This window comes from Apium graveolens, chromosome 2, assembly GCF_009905375.1.
Source record: "Apium graveolens cultivar Ventura chromosome 2, ASM990537v1, whole genome shotgun sequence".
NCBI lineage: Eukaryota > Viridiplantae > Streptophyta > Magnoliopsida > Apiales > Apiaceae > Apium > Apium graveolens.
The window spans coordinates 199,877,286-199,887,007 of NC_133648.1; the positions used below are offsets into that span (position 1 = coordinate 199,877,286).

Here is a 9,722-nt window from a genome sequence, read left to right on the forward strand (position 1 = left end):
TGATCCTTTGCAATTCCTAGCGATATGCCTTTTCTTTCCACACTGGAAACAAGTAATTTCTGCTGTTTTTCCCGTTGGACATTCGTTAGAATAGTGCCCTTTCTGCTTGCATTTGAAACATGTCACATCCGATTTGATACAGACGCCAGTATGTGTCCGTCCACAAGTTCTGCAGTACGGCACTGGGACTATAACAATTCCCGGCTGGCTGGGGGCTTGGAAACGATTACCTATTTTCTGGATACCTTGTCCTATCCTTTTATAATTCAAATTTTTCCGGGCTTAAAATCCGGGCTTCCTACTGGAGCGGTCTTGGAAACTTTCCTGTCCACTTTCCTTTTGAGATCTTTCGCTTTCTCCCTCAATATTCAAGGCTTTCTGGACTACGGCGGTATACGTCGTTAATTCAAAAACTACAACTTACCCACGGATCCACGGTCGTAATCCTTCTTGAAACCTTTGGACTCGTTTTTCTTCAGTATCAACTTGTTCTGGGACAAACCTAGCCAACTTAGTAAATCTGGCTTCATACTCCGTCACGGACATACTTCCCTGCTTTAATTCCAAAAACTTAATCTGCATTTGATTCCTCACATAGCGAGAAAAATGTTTTTCTTAGAACAGCTCTTTAAACCTATCCCATGCAATAACATCTTCACCTTCTAAAGTCTTCTTAGATTCCCACCAATAATTTGCTTCTCCTTTCAACAAGTAACTAGCAAAGCCAGTCTTTTGGTCTTCACCTACCTTCACTAGCACAAATGCTTTCTCTATTTCTTTCAACCAAGTGGTAACCTTAATAGGATCAGCTGACCCATCAAATTCTGAAGTTTTAACCGACTAAAACTGTTTAAAAGTAACAATAGGTATAGCGGGTGGCATCTGGGGCTCAGGACGAGGTGGATGTTGTAACATTTGTTGTTGAATCAGCTGCTACTGTTGTTGCATCTGTTGTTGCATCATTACCATCTGTTGTTGCATCAGATGGAACATTTGGTTCATGGTATCATTGGTCTGTTCTTCGGAGTTGCTGTTAGAAGTCTCAGTCCTAGTCTTTCTCTTGAGTGCCATTTGCTGATAATAAAACAAGTGATGTCTTTTTAACAGTTTATTAAACAATTGACAGTTAGTAAGAAAACAATTTATCATGTATTAACAAAATTTGGATAATAGTTCGGAAAAAGAAAAGCAGTTTGCTTAATATAAGAATAGGAAGTATAAACAGTTTACATTAATATAAAGACAGGAAATGTAAACAATTAAATGAAATGTTTGTTCTTCTTTTTTTTCGACAAAATTTAAAGTACGAAAAGTTGTAAAACAATAAAGTAAAGGTAAATGCTGTAAAACTGTGAAGACTGAAATTTAAATAAAAGAAAATTTGAAAAAGTTCATTTTATATATAATACCAGCTCTAGGTGTGAATGTTTGGTATAAAAAGTCTCGCTCTGCTGGTCATGGCTACTGCTACTGGTCAAACTAACTACTACAAGTCAAGCTGCTACCACCACCTACATACAATACTAGCTGCATCTATGTACATCTGTCATCTCCACTACGTCAGTCCCCTGGTAGTCGAAATCTCAGAACCCCGGCAGAATACGCCTCAGCTCGTCTCGAAGTATCTGAACCAACGTCTGTGCTAAACGGAAAATCCTATAAAACTCCGCAAAAGAAGGTGGCCCGTCATGTGTCAAATCATCTAACTCCCATGTAGCACTCATCAAAATAGATTGTAACCTCTGTCTCATCATATAATCTAGCTGTAATGCGGCTAACGATCCTCGGTCTCTCTGATCAAACAAGTGCATAATCTCTCTACACTGAGCTCTCCAGTACTCAGCATCATCTCTCATAACACTATACTCGTGATACGGTACCATGCGTGGCTGTGCAACACATCCTAATGACTCCTGTGACTGAACCCTCTGCATCCCTGCAACACCCTGTTATGGGACTCCCAACTGTAACTCTATCTCAAGCTCACCCATACCCTCAACTGGAACCATCTGGAATATCTCTGGTTCTGGAGCCTGTACTGGAATAGGAGGTAACACTGGTGGTGGTAGAAGCTCTGGCTCAATCACTAACATGAACTGATGCTCTACTGGAAATGGAGGTGGAAGCATCGGCTCGAAGAACTCTAACGGATCAAACATCTCTGCAGGATCATGAACTATCCCTGACACTGGTGGTGCTGGCTCCTGGGGCAATGGTGGAGGAGGTGGAAGAGGTAAAAACATATACTCAGACACTGGTGGAACCACTGGTGCAACTGGTCCTGTCACAGTCCTCTCGGATGAACCTGAATATCCTGATGATGCCATCTGATAATATACCAAAGAAAAAGAAAGGTCACTAAATCATTCCTAGAACTAATACCTTCTTATCCTAATCTTACTTAAATCCTAATACTACTCTTCCTAATTGACTATTCCTATCCTATGTGATCTCCCTATCTTATTTTCATTCTAATGTTCTTGTTTTCAGGGACCAAACCTGTAATGCCCTCCAGACCCGGGTATAAGTCTGGGGGTTACTAGCTATTCACCAAACCTATACAATCTGAATGACAAATAATAAAGAAATATATCTAAACACCTTTAACATTAACCAAGATCTTTTTAGGTTAAGTATAAAAACAAGAATTACTTTATTACAAACCAAATTCAAAATCTTACAACTCTCTTTATTACAAACCATTGTCTAACCAGTTTTAAACTAGTTTCATCTTTTATTCAAACACACACTAACTATCTACACTCCACCTATTCGGGCAACTCAAAGCTTTTTTCCTGGATTAGGATCAACACCTTGGGTATGAGAGGATCCTGAGGCTTGACCCGCTTCTTTACCACTCGAGTCCTGATGGGTTTCATATTCCTTCTTAACTGAAAACAATAAGGTAAATAACAACAAAAAAGGGGTGAGCCAAAAATTGCTCAACAAGTCCGCAAAATATAACCAGTGTTAAAGTAGTTTAAATGACACGATAATCTGGGTATATCTGCAAAGATATAACCCCGTGAGAATAGAAAGAAGGCCACTGCTGGCGAGTACAAATGAACTAAACTGGACACAAGTTCACATCCATACCCTGCTGATCAGTCAGGATACATCGAATATCTATATCCTACTATATAGATCCAATCGGGAACCCAGGCACTACGACCCATCTTAAGGATCCAGTTATGTCCCGGTCCTTAAGATTAAGTAAACTTAATCCCCAAAAATATCACTATCCAGTCCATGGAATAGCAACCGGAGCAATCAGTATGCTTGATATATTCTAATCACCAGAATATATCAATATGTGTGAGTAACAATTGGAATATGAATAAGGAATTCAAAGAAAAGGAGACATCAAGAATCGAAATGAATATGAACAAAAGAATAACAAGTGTGTATCAGTGTTTATGAACAAGAATCAAAAGAGTGCAAGCGTGATAAGAATATGAAGAAATAACACTATTCTGAAATTAGAATAGGGGAAAAACTTGCCTTCTGCGTGACTCACATCAATTATATCACCTTCGTCTATCACCGACTCAACCTGCCTTGTTGGCTTAGCTTCTGTTAGAGAAATAGACTGGTTTAGTCATTTCGTACTTTAATTGTGTCTTGAACCAATTTCACATCATTCCTATTGTCTACCCATGCGCTTATGATTGACTCGTATATTATATATTAGCAAGTAAGACTCGATTAACCACATAATACAAATAAGCACATAAGTCACATAATCATTTTTATAGTTAAAATAATTTTTAGAATCAAAATCGACTCACTGACCGCTTAACTGATAATTATCTAACTCGTTCCCTATTTTTCGGAATTTATCGGACTCGTCTTGGCACGCAATTCGGCTTATCATCAAATAAATAACAAGGTCAACTAATTTCTAGAAGAAATTAGGTTTTAATATTATTTTTAATGAAAAGTCAAAGGGCTTTCGTTTTGCTCGAATCGGACTAACAGTCTATTTAATATCAACTAAACACGGATAATTCAATTTATTATTCAATATAAATAATTATTACTGATTTTTAAACCCTAAAATAATTTTTAAATATTTATTTAAGAAAAATCAGAACGGAAAATGATTTTTCTATAATTTTTGGAAATAAAATGAATTTATTATTATTTATTAAAAATTATTTGATTAATTATCAAAATAATTAATCATTTTTACATAAATAATAAATAATGAAGAAAATAATTAAATCTGATTTTTAGAATATATTTCAGAATTATTTATAATATAAATCAATTAATTAAATAATTAATTAATCAATTTATAAAATAAATAAAACTGATTTTATAATTAAAATAAAATAAAAGTAAAAACAATTTCCAGAAACAATTGTCAGAAATCAATCCCTGACAATTTCAGATCAAAACCAGGTTCTGGAAAAGGGTCAAACGGGTTGGATTCTGGGTCATGAAGAACATGATCGGAATTTTCCCAGAAGCCGGCCACCGGAGTAGATCCCCGTGGGCCAATTTCAGGCCAAAACAACTTGGTTTGGATCATTTTTCACATGGTTTCAATCCCACATCAACTGAACAATATAACTCCGGCCAAAACGAACAAAAAGCATCACAGAATCTCCATCTCCGATCACAACCGACATCAGCTCCAGCCAAGAACCGAAATCACAGAATCATACATGAAATCAAACGTTCAATAGTGCAAAATGAAGCTAAGAACACATATAATCGAAGCCCTAACATTTCAAGAACCAAATATTCATAGAAATTACGGAGTTGTGATTTGAAAATTGGACATAAACCCTAATAATCGTGAATCACTATTCAGGAATCGTTTATGCAATTAAACACCATGAATCGGCTATAAATCATCTAACAAAGCTATTTTAATCATCAAAACATCATAATAACCCTAGAATAAAAAAGCCCTAATTCGAACATAAACCCTAGAAATCAAAAATCAAAAACTACGGATTAAAACATGAAATTGATGCTAGAAACAGAAAGAACATATCAAAACCTTCGATTTGGGTACTTGAATTACACGAATTTATGTTGTAATCAGTGAGAAATCATGGCTTGAATTCCTGACCCGACCATGTTCTTCCCGACCCGATTTCAGAGAATTTTGTGAATTTTTCTAATTTTTAATGATTAGTTATAATTAATTAAATTAAAATTAGGCTATTTATAGTAGTAAAATTAATACTACTAATTAAAATTAAGGCCCTAATTCTACATCTTTTAAAAATTAATAAGCCCCTAATTTTATAATTTTTGAGTATTAAAATTTAATTTCTAAATATTTTATACATATAATATATTTGGCAAAATTTCCCAAAAATTGTGAATAATGCAAAAATACAACGAAATGGTATAAATGAAAGTCCTATAATTTTATAAAAATAAAAAAGTGATTTTTGTGGGGTTTTTAACACCCAATGGGGCCCGAAAAAGTCATTTTTCGCGAAACGAGAAAATTTGTAAAATACCTAGATGTTCAGAATAATGCGATGGTAAAAGTCGTTTGATGAAAAATAAGGCCCATTGTTTTATTTGAAATACTTTAAAATCATGATTCGGGTCGTAAAACTTTGAAATAAAAGCTATGAATGCAAAAATAAAGTATCTGAAAAATATCTTAAAAATACCGGGACGACACAGAATGTACATAACACATAGCAATTAGGGTTTGACAGTTAATTCCACATTAATGACACATTAACACACATAATTTATTATAAATATGACATAATACAGACGTAAATTTCCCAGACGTTACACTAGAAATAATTCTATATTACTTGCGAACGCGTATACTTGCGTGAATTTTAGCGCTTGTTTAGCGACTAACAAGTTTTTGGCACCGCTGCCGGGGATACGGTGTTAACTTTTAGTTTATGTGTTTGTCATCAGTGATCGTTAAAGTTCATTGACTCGGACATTGTTAATTACCTACTCTTTTTCTTTGTCGTGTTTCAGGTACTCTAGCGAGCGTGTATGCATACACGTTCACGGGCTCGTAAGAGAAATATGGATCAAGACGAGGAAGAAGCTGTAGTGATTCGAAGGGAAGTTTTTTAGGATGAAGAGAAAGTAGAAGAAGAAGAGAAAGTCGAGGAACCAGCTCTAGTCGTGATGGGAGATCAAGCAGAAAATCCTAAGGCTCTAATGGACTATTCTCTGCCTAAGATCGATGATATTTAGTCGAGTATCATCAGACCAGCCATCTTGGCTAACACTTTTGAGATCAAGTCGAGCACGATTCAGATGATATATAACTCGGTTCAGTTTGGGGGTTCTCCTACAGAAGACCCCAACATGCACATCAGGGATTTCATCGAGATCTGTGACACTTTCAAGTTCAATGGGGTGACTGAAGATGCTATCAAGCTGCGACTCTTCCCATTCTCTCTAAGGGATAAAGAAAAGTGTTGGTTAAATTCTCTACCACTAAGGTCTATCACCAATGGGAGGATCTTGCTCAAAAGTTTCTCACTAAATTCTTTCCTATGGCGAAGACTGCTGCAATCAGGAATGCTCTTACTCAGTTTGCTCAGCATACTGGAGAATCTCTGTGTGAGGCTTGGAATCGATATAAGGAGATGCTAAGGAAGTTCCCACACCATGGCATGCCTGATTGGATGATTATAAACTGTTTCTACAATGGTTTGAGCGCTCAGTCTAGACCTACGCTCGATATAGCGTCTGGTGGAGCTTTATGGGCCAAAAGCTATAATGAAGCTTATGAGTTGAATGAATACCAGAATCCTACGCAAAGAATGTTGCAAGGCAAGGTAGCAGGAATTCTAGAAGTGGATACAGCTACAGCTATAGATGCTCAACTTCAAGCTTTGATGATGAAAGTGGACTCTTTGGCGAATTATTGAGTTAATCAAATCTCTAGTGTTTGTGAGCTTTGTGCGGGGGAGCATGAAAATGAGCAGTGTGCTATTTCTAGTGAATCAACTCAATTTATGAGCAACTTCCTGAGATCACAGCAACAAGCTCTAGCCCCTTATTGTCCAAATAACCGTAATCATCCTAACTTCAGTTGGAGTAATAATCAGAATGCGGTGCAACAATCTTATCAGCCATACACAGCAAAGCAGTATAACCCTCCTGGTTTTCAGCAACCGCAATATGCCCCTAGACAACAACTTCAACTTCAGCAGCTACCGCAAGCTAATGAAAAATCTGAATTGGAGGAATTGAGGCTCATGTGCAAGAGCCAAGTTGTGTCTATCAAGACCTTGGAGAATCAGTTTGAGCAAATTGCTAATGCATTACTGAATCGTCAACCTAGCACACTCCCAAGCGATACTGAAGTTCCAGGCAAGAAGGAAGCTAAGGAGCATGTTAAGGCAATTACATTGAAGTCTGGCAAGGTTGCGAATCCTGAAAAAGCTAAGACTCCGGAATCTGAAGTTGAGGCTGAAGAAGAAGAAGTACAGAAGGAAGCAAAAGTGGAACCAAGGAAGACTACTGTTGAGCACACTCCTCCTGAGGGTAATACATGGGAGAAACATATCTATCCTCCTCCTCCTTTTCCTAAGAGGCTGCAGAAGAAAAAACTGGATAAGCAGTTTGAGAAGTTTTTGGAGGTCTTCAAGAAACTTCACATCAACATACCTTTCACTGAAGCTCTTGAACAAATGCCTAGTTATGCGAAGTTTATGAAAGGTATTCTCTTTAAGAAGGTGAAGCTTGATGACTTAGAGACTGTTGCTCTCACGGAGGAATATAGTGCTGTGCTGCAACAGAAGTTGCCTCCGAAGCTTAAAGATCCTGGAAGCTTCATTATTCTATGCATCATTGGAAATGTGTCATTTTACAAGTGTCTATGTGACTTGGGAGCTAGCATCACTCTGATGCCCTTGTCAATCTTCAAGAAGTTGAACTTGCCTGATTCAAAGCCTACTTATATAACTTTGCAGTTGGCCGACCGTTCTATTACATATCCGCGAGGTATTGTGGAGGATTTCTTGGTCAAGGTGGATAAACTCATCTTCCCTACTGATTTTGTAATTCTTGATTTTGAGGAGGATAAGAAGATTCCCATAATCTTGGGAAGACCTTTCTTGGCCACTGGCCGAACCTTGATAGATGTGCAGAAGGGTGAGCTCACCATGTGAGTGATGGATCAGGATATAACTTTTAGTGTGTTCAATGCCATGAAGTTCCCTACAGAAAATGAGGAGTGCTTAAAAGTGGAGTTGGTTGATTATGTGGTTACTTCAGAACTCGATCAATTGCTAAGGTCTGATGCCATAGAGAAGGTCTTGTTGGGGAATTCCGATAGTGAAGATGATGAAGGGGATGAGCAGTTGTAATTTCTGAATGTTTCTCCCTAGAAGAGGAAGATTGATATGCCTTTTGAATATCTAGGAATGGAGGAGTTGAACAAAGCTCCTAAGCGCCTCAAGCCATCTATTGAGGAAGTACCTACTCTTGAGCTTAAGCCTTTACCTGAACATTTGAGGTATGCATTTTTAGGTGATACATCTACTCTTCCCGTTATTATTGCATCTGACCTTTCAGGTAGCGACGAGGAGAAGATTTTGAGAATTCTTAGAGAATTTAAATCGGCAATTGGTTAGACTATAGCAGATATCAAGGGAATCATCCCTTCGTATTGCATGCACAAAATTTTGCTAGAGGAAGGAAGAAAGCCTACTATTGAGCAACAGAGAAGGATAAAGTCAATCATGAAGGAATTTGTGAAGAAGGAAATTCTTAAGTGGATGGATGCAGGGATCTTCTATCCCATTTCTGAAAGTTCACGGGTGAGACCAGTTCAGTGTATGCCAAAGAAAGGTGGTATCACTGTGGTCGCTAATGAGAAGAATGAGCTTATTCCTATACGAACTGTCACGGGGTAGAGAGTTTGCATGGATTACAGGAAGCTGAACAAAGCCACAAGAAAAGATCACTTACCTCTGCCATTTATTGATCAGATGCTTGACAGATTGGCGGGGCATGATTACTATTATCTTCTGGATGGCTATTTGGGATACAATCAAATTTGTATCGATCCAGAAGATTAGGAGAAGACTACTTTCACTTGTCCATTTGGTACTTTCGCCTTTCGAAGAGTTGCTTTGTGGTTATGCGGAGCACCGACCACATTTCAGAGATGCATGATGGCTATCTTTTCTGATATGATTGATCAGAATATGGAGGTGTTCTTGGACGATTTCTCTGTGTTTGGTGATTCATTTGACGAATGCTTGCAGAATCTAAGCGACATTCTCAAGAGGTGTGTTGAGACCAATTTGGTTCTCAATTGGGACAAATGTCACTTTATGGTGCGACAGGGCATCATTCTTGGGCACAAGGTCTCTAGTAAGGGTCTTGAGGTGGACAAAGCCAAAGTGGGGGTCATCAAAAATCTTCCCCCACCAATTTCTGTTAAGAGGGTTCGTAGTTTTCTTGGTCATGCGAGCTTCTACAGGCGGTTCATCAAGGAATTCTAAAAAATTTCTAAACCTTTGTGCAATTTTCTGGAGAAGGATGTCCCGTTTAAGTTTGATGACAAGTGTGTAGCTGCTTTTGAGTTCTTAAAGAAGAGTTTAATCACGGCTCCTATCATAACTGCACCCGATTGGAGTGAACCTTTTGAAATGATGTCGATACAAGTGACTATGCAGTTGGAGAAGTTCTTGGGAAGAGAAAGAACAACATATTTCATGTAGTCTACTATGCTAGTAAGACTTTTAATGGTGCTCAAC

General features: G+C 37.8%; 1 non-coding gene across 1 annotated transcript; it reads right to left on the reverse strand.

Moving 5' to 3' along the window:
- Positions 1-6,518: 6,518 nt before the first annotated feature.
- On the reverse strand, positions 6,519-6,625 carry LOC141710301 (small nucleolar RNA R71). The gene has a single exon (XR_012570828.1). It is a non-coding gene; the product is annotated as a small nucleolar RNA R71 (small nucleolar RNA).
- Positions 6,626-9,722: the final 3,097 nt, after the last annotated feature.